The sequence below is a fragment of the Manacus candei genome, unplaced genomic scaffold (genome assembly GCF_025592945.1).
Source record: "Manacus candei isolate 608988 ecotype Guabito, Panama unplaced genomic scaffold, ASM2559294v1 h1tg000062l, whole genome shotgun sequence".
In the NCBI taxonomy this organism is placed as follows: domain Eukaryota; kingdom Metazoa; phylum Chordata; class Aves; order Passeriformes; family Pipridae; genus Manacus; species Manacus candei.
The window spans coordinates 1,806,937-1,819,679 of NW_026138110.1; the positions used below are offsets into that span (position 1 = coordinate 1,806,937).

Sequence of the window (12,743 nt, forward strand, 5' to 3'; positions counted from 1 at the left end):
AATCTCATGTTAGGAAATGCTGTTCCAGTTATCTATTTATCATAGTTTTTCTCCTCTAGTCATAGAATAAATACAGCTTTACCATGAGAAAATGTTCTTACTATTTTGGGAATCCTGGAGAGTATTATGCTGAGTTATCTCTGGTTTTGGAAAGTTATCCAGACTTAGAAACAGCCTTAATAGATGCCAAACATCCCCTCTTATATTTTGTGAGCAACAGTGAAAATTCCTGGACACTTCAGAAATTATCTGCACGTATAGAAGGAGAGCAAAACAGACAGTAGGAACCCAGAATAAATTAAAAATAACAACCAGTAGCCCCAAGTAGCAAAAAAAAATAATACTTCAAAAGTAGTTTTGTTAAAAATCAGTGCTCAGTCCAGTGCAACAGCTTCCCCTCTGCTGCAACAATGAAGATTTGTCACGGTTATTAAGGCTTATGTAACTGTATGGAGCTGCATTCTGTTCTCCTAGACAAGAGGCACAAATTTGGTCCACAGCTCTGAGGTCAGCAAAATACCTCTGGCTGAAATGCTACTGGGACTGATCACTGCAAAATGAGTTCTGCCTTGTTAAGTGGAGGGAAGGAGTTTAACGTGTATCTTATCTCCTTTTATTATCTTGGTAATGCAGCATCTTGAGTGTTACGGTTTTGTACTTCCATATAGTATTTTAGATCAGTAGTTTAGTATTTAAGCTGTAACTTTCTTAACCTGTCAGTGTATTTATTAGTTAATTAACTTCAATGTACTGGATCAGTTGACTTTTTCACAAACAGCAGAAACGGTAAATCTACTTCATTTTATAAAAGAAGGTCCTTTTAGTTCCTCTGTCGAGAAAAGAACATCTTCCACTATTCTTTTCCATGATTTCCAGCCCACAATACTAACCACATTCAGTAACAGAACTATGATTTATTGAGGGTATGAATACTTTTTCTCATTACTGTTATTTTTTTTGGTGTTTCTGTTTTGCAAAACTTGAACATGTTTACTTTTTTTTTCCCCCCTACCGATGGGCAACTGTTGCTCTGCAAGTAAAGGCTCTGATAAGAGAGGGCAGCGGACTCCTGCCATCTAGTGAAAACTTGTAGCTAGGACTTAAAAATTGTAACAGTAAAAATCAAGGGGCCTTGATTATAGAAAACCAAGCAAGAGTGGAGAAGTGATTGTGATACTGAACTTAAGAGGACACGGATGCAAAATGAAGGGAAGTGAGATAATCCATGAAAATGTGGCAGGATACAAAAATCCAAAGTTCACACTTATCTACTCTTTGATAAAGGAAACATATTGTTTTAAAAAGCTAATGGAGTAAGTCACTGCAGTTCACTGCCAGAATCAGCTTTTACCAGTTTGGTTTATGCCTTTTAGAATAGTTTTATTACATTTATAAAGAATATGTAAACCATGTCCCCACTGTCTGTAGCCTAGCTCTTAAAGCATATATGCAAGTAGCATTCCCACCAAAATCCATGAGAGTTTTGCCTGCAATATAAATTACTGTCTTCCATTACTATGCAAATAGTTAACAGAGAGATAGAGACAAACATTTTACAAAGAAATATCTCGGTACTTTTGTCGCCAGCACATAAAATAGGCAATTTGCACTAGCAAATAATTTTAGAACCACTAAATTAGATTGCAGATTTTTCAGTAATTTGTTAGATGTGAAATTGCAACAAATGGATTTTTTTGAAGTCTCAGAAGTTATAATTTTTCCTTTTCCATTTTTAACCCTTATTCAAAACATGAATTTTGAAAACATTTGACTCATTTTCCGTAGAGATACACGAAGTGTTTAACACCCCTCTGAACCCTGGCTCCATACACCAACTCGCTTTGTGATGTCAACTCATGTTGTAAATACTTCATAAAAACTTATTTTCAGTTTAAAAGAATTTGTGTATTCTATATACTGTCCCCATAGACCATAAGGGCTTTAAACCCAATTATTTTAAATTCTATTTCAAAAGACATACAGTGCTAGAAAGGATATCTAATAAATGGATGGGATTTTTTTTTTTAAAAAAGATTATCAGGAGTATAAAGCTAAGGAAAACAGTGGTTGTATGCACCAAGGCACCAAAGCATGTCAGTACTGCACTGCTTTCCCAAAGCAGGAGGTGGTTGGGAAATCTCAGTGTAACAGTGACCCTAGAAGGATAAGAATCTAAGATATATAAAAGCAAAGTAACACATGGTGTCTCCTTTCTGTTTCCACCATGAGATATATGAAAGAATGTGTTTTTATGAATATCGTGGGGGATTTTTTTTAACATTTCTTTTTTCATTTAAAATACATAAAAACTGTATGTACAAAAAAAAGTCTTGTGAGTTTTTCTACTAATACCTAACAATACTGACTATGTTATAAATAATAAAGCTATATTCTTTAAGAAACACCTCTTTTGCAACAGGTAATTTAATGGAGTCAATTCAGATCTTAGAGAAGATTTAGATTTATAATTCAATTATGATGTGAATTCATAAAATTATCTGTTTGCTATAGAGGTACATTATTCCCAGCATATTTATTACCTACACCAAACAGCAATTTGCTGAACTCACTGTTTGTATCTGCCAAAGTCTTGGTAATTTAAGTTTGGGAACTTAACCAAATAGTTCTAGTATTCAAGAGCAGTAAGTTGCATGACTCAGACCTCTAAGCACTTCAAAGGAAATTCAGCCCTCTTTTTCTGATCCTAAAAGTAAAAAATGAACAGATGCTTACAAGAAGAATTCTGCTGCTGCTGCCCAAATAGTAGTTTTACCTTTGGCTCAGTAATGATGTGTGACAACTGGCTGCCTGGTCATTTTAGACTTGTGCCCTTGTCCATCAAAATGCTCAGATTTCAATTCAAGTCTCTGTTTCATCATTTTGGATTCATTGGAACCTGAAACTGAAAGTGAAACTTAAAGACTTGGGAACAACCTGAACCAAGAGTGTGAAAAGTGATGTGTAAATACGATTCCTTAATGCTGGATGTAATCACAGGTGGGCTCTGCTGGGGGAGTCAGATGTTTTCTCCAAAATGCTTGACTCCTGCAGAATGACCCCAAGAGGTTTTCATCATGTTGAGCTTTACACTTAGTCTAGTGGAAAAAAAACATGTTAGCACAGTTATGCTTTGGATCCTGAGGTAAGGCAAAGCATGTCACTGCCACACATATGAGAGGTATGTTAGCACAGAGCTGGGCCATCCACAAAGGACACCAAAGCCGCTGGGTTTAAGGAAACCTTTTCAAGTTCTTGTCACACTTCCAAGCAGGTAAACCAGGTTAGGTAAAGTAGGATCTTTCTCTCCACCACTGGGTTTGAAATGCCAATGCTCAGGGTGCTGTGTAAAGGCTCAGCACTGAGCTCACAGCCCCTGCTGATACTGCCTTGTTTGTATCAATTGACATTTCAAAAACGACTTGAACACAACTTTATGCAATAGCACTCAACAGAGCAAGCCATGTTTAAAACATGCTGGTTGAACTTTGGCAGCAAGGGAGGGGAGTTTAGAGTCAACCTACACGATTTTAAACACAACTTGCCTTACTTGGCCTGTATTTAAAAGTGTTTGTTTAAATTTGCTGGCTAATACATTTCCAAACATAGTTTGTTTTTGCAGCCCGGACAGACTCATACTCTCAAATTCACCCTTCAGACCATCTTACACAGACGATATTTGCTGATATTCAGAAAATCCTGTGAGGCATATTTACATATTCTTTCACACAAGAAATTATGTGGAAATTTATGGGTTTATCTATCTTTTCTGGAGAGGATTTTGACTGTTTTACGAGCCTTGACCCAATTTACTAACTAATACATTTTTGCACTTGTTTAGATGATAGAATTTGGCTTCTATTTAAGTAAATTACAAAACTTCCATTGACAGACTGGGAAGAAGTTGGGCTTTAATGGAGGTTAGGTTAATTTATTTTGCAAAACCAAGGAACAAAGTAAGGATCCCCAAACCTAACGAAAATAGAACACCACTAAATAACTGCTCCTGAAAACTCTACCATTTCTAACTAGAAAAACAATGAGGAAAAAAAAATCATACACCTTAACCACCAAAGGCTTCCATGCACTTCTAAAGGTTAGGGCTCTGCGTTCCTCAGTTTCAAACTTTTGCATTCCAGCTATCGTGCCAGTGGAAATGTTTAGTACTGAAGTCCCATCTAGTTGTTTAAAAGCTGCAGGCTGAACTAGCACAAGAGTGTATACCCTGTTTTGGATATACAGGACAACATACCAAGCTGGTTTTGGCACGCTTCCCACAGTATTTAGGCAAATACAAGCATGGTTTGGATCCATGGATTCATTTGTGCTCATTTCCAATAGATGCTTTTCCAACTCTCACGCTAGGCGAGTTTTCAATGGAATAGGATGAACCCCATAATTCACACTGATTTAAACTAAACAAACTAAAGAAACCAAACAGTGTATTCCTACTAAATTAGATTAGCTGCTTTGTATAGAGCTTTGCTCCATTTTTTGTTTCTTCACTGGAAACTTTTAAAATACACCGCAAGGCATTATTTCATTTCATTGTTCTGTATTTTCTGCCATTGCATTCTTATTGTGAATGGGAATGTAATAGTAAGACTTTCAGCCAAGTTCATATTAAAATATCACACCAGGAAATGCTGTTTACAAAGTCCTTTAGAATTGTGTCGGATTGTTTGAGAGGACACAGCTAGTAATTTATGCATATCATGGAAGGGCTTTCCTCCAAATACACAACTCAGCGTTCTTCCAATTTACAGCAGAAATATTTAGAGCAGAAATTACTTTAAGGGACAATATTTCATGAGGTAAATGCTTAGCACTCCATAAAATTTGCAGAGATATCTTTAAGAGGAACAATTCTGTGCATGGAATCAGCTATGGACAAAAATGATAACATTTAGATTGCGACCAGTACTCACAAGCACCGCTCATTGGTTGGAACAAAACTGGCAGTAAAAAACCCCACTGGATATCAGCTTGGAGGTTTTAAATTTCAGACCTAATGTACACAAGTTACACTGTGGATTTCTTTTTCCCTTTCTGTAATTTTTCCCATCTGTCCCATTCCATTAGAATCTGCAGTCCCTAGCCAGTGTGAACGTTAGGATGAGACTAACGCACATTTAGGCCGAAACGCTTCGGTGTGCACCGAAATCAAAGTGCTGGTTTTTGGGTGCCTGCCAATACAACCTGGTGTTGAGCATGATGGCCAAAAATCTCCAAAACAACTCAGCACCTTGCTCTCAGCGGGGTGCTAAGAACAGTGAAGAAGTGGCTGCTTTATTTGTTGCTTATGTGGAAGGTAAATTATAATAGAACCTCGTTGGCCCTGAGCTCGCCAGAGCCAGCAGGCTTAGACCCCGAGCTCTCTATCATGTGCTGCAGTCCCGGGCACAGCATGGACTCTTCACTTCTTGTTTAGCAGAGAAACTCTGTCTGCAACTCTTCTTTCTACTTTACAGAGATACATTTTGAATCCTTTAAGTTTCCTTCTTTGTTTGATATCTCCTTCCTACATCTGGCACTGGGCACTGAATGCATGGATAACCTTTTGCTTCAAAAGAGTTATGTCATCCTGGACTGTGCAGCTGGAGACTCGTTGTTTTATAAACTTGCCCTTTTGCAAGTATATTTTAGAAATATGGTCCCATTTAGGAAGCTGGATGCTTTGGGTTTTGTAAGCATGTTTTATATTACAATTCATTAGCAGATGAACTGGTGATGGGTCGAAACTATGAAGGGAGCAGATAAGCTGTGGTGTTCTATACTGCTGGTTCCATTTGATATGTTCTCTGTAGCATAAACATGCCACGTATGGCATAAATTGCTGCAATGTTGAATTTCAAGGAAGTTTCTAAAATAAAGATAGTGCAAAACACCCTATGTCCGCTGTTGCACTTTACAGTAACAGAAAGAAAAAAAACCAGTGACAGGGGAACACAACTTTATGAGACCAAATCTGCCCTTCCAAGTACTCTCTGCCTAGTGTAGGAGTATCAGGAACTGCTTGTTGTCTGAAGGCAAAGGTGGCAAAGCTGAGTTGTTGTTTTAAAAACCTAACAGTTGAATTATCACTAAAGGAAGCTTTAACAAAAGAGTTACATTTTTTCCCATGGACTCCTTGTGAGCTTTGCCATTGACTTCAAAGGGCAAAGGATTGGGTCTTAGTATGTATAATATAGTGCAGTTATTTAATTAGAAGCAGATATCATGAATAAAAATCCTCATTGGGAAGGGTGTAGCAGATTTTGCTACAGATCTTCTTACTATAGATTGCTGTGTCTAGCAGAAGTTGTTCCCTTCGAAGGAATGAAAAAATCCTAGACTTGAGGGTATCCCAATGACACTGTTAAATAATGTAACTTTTTTCCAAGGAGGTTAGGGAGAGGAGTGCCCAGCAGCTGAGGGTAACAGCCTTTTCAGCAGGCACTGCTGTGGCTGGATGGGTTGGACAGAAATTCCTTGTGTTGGCAAACCCATCTTGTAGATGCATCTTCGCCAGTTGAACTGGCATCCCTTTGGAAAGGCTCTAAGGGTCCTGCAAAAATCATGGAGAATTGTGCAACAGTAATTATAATGGTTGTCTATACCTGTACAATACCAGGTGTTTCCAAGATGTCCTGCAATCAAGGAGAATCACCTCATGAGTTTTATTAGCTTTACTCACCCACCTCCACTGAAGAGATCATCTCTGTTTATCTCTCTAAATCCTTGTCTTATCTGCCAGGAATTCTTGCTCTGCTTTCTCTTATCATTCTCCCTGTAGTACTTTTATTTAAATACACAAGTACAGCTACTTACTTAAGCACCAGTTTCAGTGAACTCGCTGAAAATTGTGGGCAAACAACAGCTTGGACTTCAAACCTTGTTACTTGGTTAGAATAGTGCCCATCACTTCCAGTGGACTTCCCCTGGACTGAAAGGAATAAAGTAAACTTTCTGCTTTGCATGAACTCCCTTGTCAAAGAAATCTCTGAACTACTAGAGCTTAACAGATGTGGCTGGAATAGAGTAATCAGCATTTTGTCCCACAAATTACATTTTCCTATTTTGCAGAGATCACTTCAAAGACCAGCTGCCATAAGCCACTGATTTAATTACAGAGGATGCATATGGAAATAATCTGAAAGGAATAAATAGCTTTCTATATTAGCATATATTCATAATGATCTTCCTGCACATTGAAATAATACTTGGAGAATGGGTAGTGTAAGACTTGCTTGTAAAATCCTTCAAGTTAGGGAAAAAACTATCATGAAGCATGGATGTTTTAGGGAAATTCTAACATGTGATACTATTTAATGCCTAAGATCCTTAAGAGGAGCCACTGTTTGACACCCTTCACTGAAAAAAGAAGATTCAGAATTGTTGGCTTTCCAAAAAAAATGGATACCCAGGAAATTAGAATGGTTCCACCTAAATTCACACTCAGTGCAATAAGTATGTTATGCTGATCAATAGAAAATGAGCCATTCACAAATGTGGAGAGTTTTGTTACAAGAATACATAATTAGATTACTTAACTGCCTTTTGAAACAAAATGTTAGTATTACAGTTGTTATCTCATGTTTTCCATGCTGTCAGTCAAAGTCAGTCTTTACTGTGCATTTTTAGGGGGATCTAGGGGAAGGCACCAGTTTTTTGGAAATGACAGCTAGGACCCCCTTTCCTTTCAAGCCCCCCAGTCCCTTTGGGAAGTGAATTTTTTAGCAGTGTGCCTTTATGTCCAGTCCAAATAAACACGTTTTCATGATACTGACATTATTGATTATCACTAGATGGTGCTCTTATTCACAATCCCAAAAATCATAGGTAAGTGAATGTAAAGACAGATACACCTTGGAGAAATTTTGGTTGCCAGGTTTAATGCTGTCTTACTGAAGCTGCAGTTGTAATCCTTTAAAGAGAAAACTTAAAAATATTTCTGCACCTATCTGACACCGTATTTTAGTGCATTCAATAGTAATATTACACGTAACTATTGAATACATGTAGTGAGATAATAACTAAAAAAGTATAAAAAAACCCATTACCTCAAACCTCAGTTTCTTCCAGGCCAACCTGACACCGCCCGAGAGCCCTGGAGATGTAAGAACTCTCCCAGGTCTTGTATCCAATTTAAACCAAATTTTGAGCTATCTTAAAATGGTGGGTTTAATAAATTCCTCGTTATCTTGTTTTTCTTTCTCTGCCCTCACTTTCAGTCATGACTTCAGTCTGTAACACTAGATCTTCTAAACCCAGGTTATTTTACTCCTGTGAAGTGCACCAAATTCCAGGATGCATCCTTGAACAGCTACGGTGTTGAAAATCTACTTGAGTTTTGCAGCTTGAGCTCATTTTTACTCCAATACCTTTAAATTAACAGATCAGCACAGGTGTGGTCTAAATTTTCCATGATTGAATCTTCATTTGAAGGACCCTGATTCAACTCCTAAATGTACTACATTTTTAAGTCATTTTCCAGATCACCAGAATAATGTTACCAAGGTATTTCTGATTTCATGGCACAATTTGTGACTACAAAAAGGGGTTGACTTTAAAACCTCTTGTCATTCTAGTTTCAGTTTTCTTCCCCTATATTTACAGGAACAGTGAAAAACAATCCAGTGAATCTAAATGTAGTGAGGGGACCAAGAATGCCTCTTTTTCTACCCTGGGAAGAACAGTACAAAGGGTACAATAATTAAGCCTGAGGAGGTAGTTATCCTTGTGGCTTCTCATTTTTTTTGAGTTACTCCATGAACAAATGGAGCACTGAAATTCCTGGCCTGAGAACAATGGTGCCCAGCCCTGTACCAGCCTTCTGGGTCACTCACTTGTTGTTTGCTTCCAGGCCTGATTTGCATAAGAGGCCTGGAAAAGTTGCAGAGACTGGGAATTAGCACAAATTGATACAGGGTGCTAATTGACTTATGCAGAAACTAAAGATGCACTGGCCTGTTCAAATCAGGCTTGCATTCAGGCCTCTGGATTCCTGCATCATCCAGCGCTGGAGAATTAAACCTTGGCATGGTTCATCGGCTGCTGGGTCCTGGGATAAAAATAGAGAGGCAGAAACAGGATTGTGTTTGAGCACCATCAGCTGAAACTGAAAAGAGTGGGAAGGAACCCTTCCTTTTACGAAAAATGCTTTCTTTTCAGGTGTTCTAGGCAACAGCATTGCACTCAAGCTCACCTAAAGTGAGAGCCAAACCAAATCTTTGCCCAAAACCTTTTACTGCTCTAGATGCAAATATTTTTTTTTTAATGGCTGGAAAATACAATTTATTTCAGTGACTGGATCAAACATGCTGGATGCAGACACAGCGCCAGACACAGCTGTAGGAGTTACCTATTGCCTCAGCCCTCTGCAGTGCCTCTCTCTTGTCTTATATCCAACTAAAAAACTTCTTCCAATAGGTTTCCATCAGATCATTGTAAAAATAAATGATATGTTACCAAGTCCTCCTTGCTTTTATAGTTCCATAGCACTACAGAAAGCAGTGTTCATCTGTAGGGATTCACATAATCCCACGTTATACCTGTATGTCACTTAAGGCACAACTTACACATCAGAGTTTAGTTTCATTTAAAAGCTTTCTTGAACCTTTTTGGATTTCTTTAGTTTTACATTTGCAACATACTCTCAAGGCCAGATGACATTTTTCATGTGCTTGGGTTTCCTTCTGGCCTTTTCACTTGGCTCCTTTAGGCCTTGTGTACTTCTAGGTTCTCCATCATGTTAACACAATTAGTCACACCCTAAATCAGCATCTCAAATACAGATCCTGACACAACTGCTCTTGACTAATTTCTTCCATGCTAAAAGAAAATCCCATTGCCTCTGAAACACTGGCATTAAAACGCTCTTGCTGGGTTTTTAAAATTAATTATTAGGTTTAAGTTAATAAGAAAAAGATAAGTCTCAGGGCAAAATAATAAAGAGGAAAGGAAACTGGACACTGATCCTGACGCTGAATTTAATTTATGGAGGTGCTGACCTGTGACGTCTGTTTAAAGACTACGCAATCCTTGAAGAGTGTGCTTCCCAGAGGAACTTGAGAAGATACAGTAGTTCACAGAACAGGACCTTTCCCTCAAAATTATATTAATAAGAGGCATCAGCAAAGTCTTCAGAGGCAATCTGAGTCGGATTATCTTCTTTTAGGTGAAAAAGAGAACTGTACATGTTTACATTCCTATTCAGTTGCCTAAAATGTCACTCTTGATCTTCAGTCAATTTTTAAATGGCTTCTTACATCACCAGAATGCTGAAAACTGTCTGACTGTAAAGGTTTCTTAAACAAAGAGCTAAAAGCAGTGCCATGAGATAAGGAGCTACAGAACCTATTGATTTCCAAGGCAGACAGTATTGTGAATCATAGGGAAGCACTTGCTCAGGAAACAATTACAGCATTACAGAACCAATTCTCATAAATGTCTTTTCAGTTTCTAGCCGTGCCTTCACAAGTTCCTCCTGGCCTCTGCTCCCTTTATTTGGTGCTTGGCATTTGGACTAGTGCTGCAGATCTGAACTGACTTTGACATTACCAGGGGCTTCCTGACACTCCTTTGAACAACGGTCCATGAATACCACGCTGTCATATTGCCAGATGTTCCTTCACACTGTTTTCTCTATCACAAACAGGCTCTGAAAGCAGCACAATGCTTATGAGAGGAGAAGACAGTGATTTTCACTTCCTTTTCTGCCTTTGTCTCATCTTTTAAAGCTAGTATTTGACTTTTGGTGGGGGTTGAAGCACTTTCCACAGATCTAAAGGGGAATGCTACAAGAAGGATTTTGGTTTTACAGCTGCCTGAGTCTTTATTTCAGAAGTACTTTCAAAAAGTGCCTCTTCACTTGGTACAAGATACAGTTGTCTGTTGTTTTCTTATGCAGTAAAGGCATTGCTCACTCTAAAAATCAAGCCAGGAAGATCTGGCACAGTTTAGGGTTTATACTCACTAAGGTTACTTGGAGGTTGCATATGGCCATGGCAACGTGACCAAGTTAGATGCATCACTTATTAGCTGAAAAATATGCAGGATATCCTGTAGCAAACCCGGAGCAACAGTAGCCACACAAAATGAAAAGGAATGCTGTTGTCCTAAACTGATATAACTAAGGCTGTCTAAAACCTTTCTATGGCCATGTTGGGGTGAAATCTGATGGCAAGCAGGTATTTTATAGCCACATGTTAATCTTCTTGAACAGGATGAGTTATTAAATTAAATCCTTAAAATGAGCAGCTCTTTCATGTGTGCTTATATTTTCCAGATGTTTGATACAGTCAAGATTATCCTGTTCATTTGCATGGTCTCATTTCTTTTGTTGTTATTTTTAGAAAACTCTTTAAACTTACTACTATACTAACATCTGAGTAAGATTTGAAAACCTTTTTTTTTTTTTTTTTTAATCCCATACCATTTTTCACTTATCTTTCTTAACCCTTATTTCTATTATTTATGGTTTTGGAAGAGACCAGGGTTTAATTTTAGCAACTTAAGCAAGTGGGATTTCGTCCTAGGTTTTGTCCCCACTCATTGTTTCTAACATTTCCAGGGACGTTTAGCTCTTGCTACAGGATTGCTGCATTCCATGGATGTGTGGGCTGCATCCTTGACTTAGCCAACATGTCTTAAAGCTGGCACAGACTTTGGCCAAAGATCATGAAAGTACTTCAGGATCGATCTAGGAGGAGAGATGCCATATTATGTCTGTGTTAGTACATTATAATAATACTTCAGAGGAAGATAATTCAATAAAATCATAGAAAATGTGTGCCAAAGGTCTGCTTGAAACAATAATCCAGCTTCTTATATTAAGAATTGTTAAAATTGGCAACAACTGGCTCTTTCCCAAGCTACATGCCTTTTGGATTTCCTTAAAAATTCAATCTTTACAGTTTCTGAATAATGCAGCCATTGTAATTCAAGGATGCTCCCCTGCTGGTTTTGATTAATTTATTTTAACAACACAGAAAAAGTCTGCTGTAGCTCCTCTGGTAATATAAATCCCTGTGACAAAGGATTCTGTTGTCTCCACCTCTCTAATAAACTACAGTGTCAGGGGTTCAGAGCTAAATGGATGGCAGTACAGCCTAAACAATTCATCTCTGCTTTGGTGTCTGAATTTAATATCAGGGTTCTTTCCCCTTTAACCTTTAACTAGTTTATAACTGTATTCTTACTTCCTGTATAAGCAACACATCCAGTGAAATGTTTTAATTTGTATGCAATTACAAATTTTGCACATTTCAAATTAATATCTTGAAAAAAATTTTACCTATAGTCAGATATCTTAAAAAAAAACACCCTGTAAAATAACCATGGTTATCTGCCCAACTTTTTAAAATTTATTGTGACTCTCATGACATATGCAATTTTCCTTTCAGTACCAGCTCCTAAAATCTGGTTCTTACCTGAGTTCCAGCTTTCATTAAAATTAGAATACATTTCTGGATATCCTGGATTGCAAAGTTATCCCACCTACAAGAGGTAAAAACCCAAGTAACCCCAAGTTTTTAATGTTTAAATCTTTTTTCAAACTGTTATTTGCCAGTCTGCAGGGTTAATGGAATAAGCTTGGCAGGACCACAGCCTGAGAACAAAATGCACAGTGAGGACACTTAAATACCCATTACAGTTTCTATGGACAGAAATGGAGGAGAAGCACAACAAAGCTGCCATTAAAATAACTGTGGCTTTCAGAGGTCACAGAAATTGTCCCAGCAACGTGTGACATTTTCCCAAAT

General features: G+C 37.9%; 1 protein-coding gene and 1 long non-coding RNA gene across 3 annotated transcripts in view; one reads left to right on the forward strand and one right to left on the reverse strand.

Moving 5' to 3' along the window:
- The window catches only part of SYNPO2 (synaptopodin 2), a 77,037-nt gene that overhangs the window by 574 nt on the left and 63,720 nt on the right, over positions 1–12,743 (forward strand). The gene's annotated exons all lie outside the window — the stretch shown is intronic.
- LOC127478826 (uncharacterized) overlaps positions 1,914–12,743 on the reverse strand; it is an 83,003-nt gene continuing 72,173 nt past the window's right edge. The window contains exons 13-14 of the long non-coding RNA XR_007907367.1: positions 6,674–9,040; positions 1,914–2,902 (exon numbers count right to left, since the gene is read on the reverse strand). This is a non-coding gene — a long non-coding RNA (uncharacterized LOC127478826). The remainder of the gene's footprint in view (positions 2,903–6,673; positions 9,041–12,743) is intronic.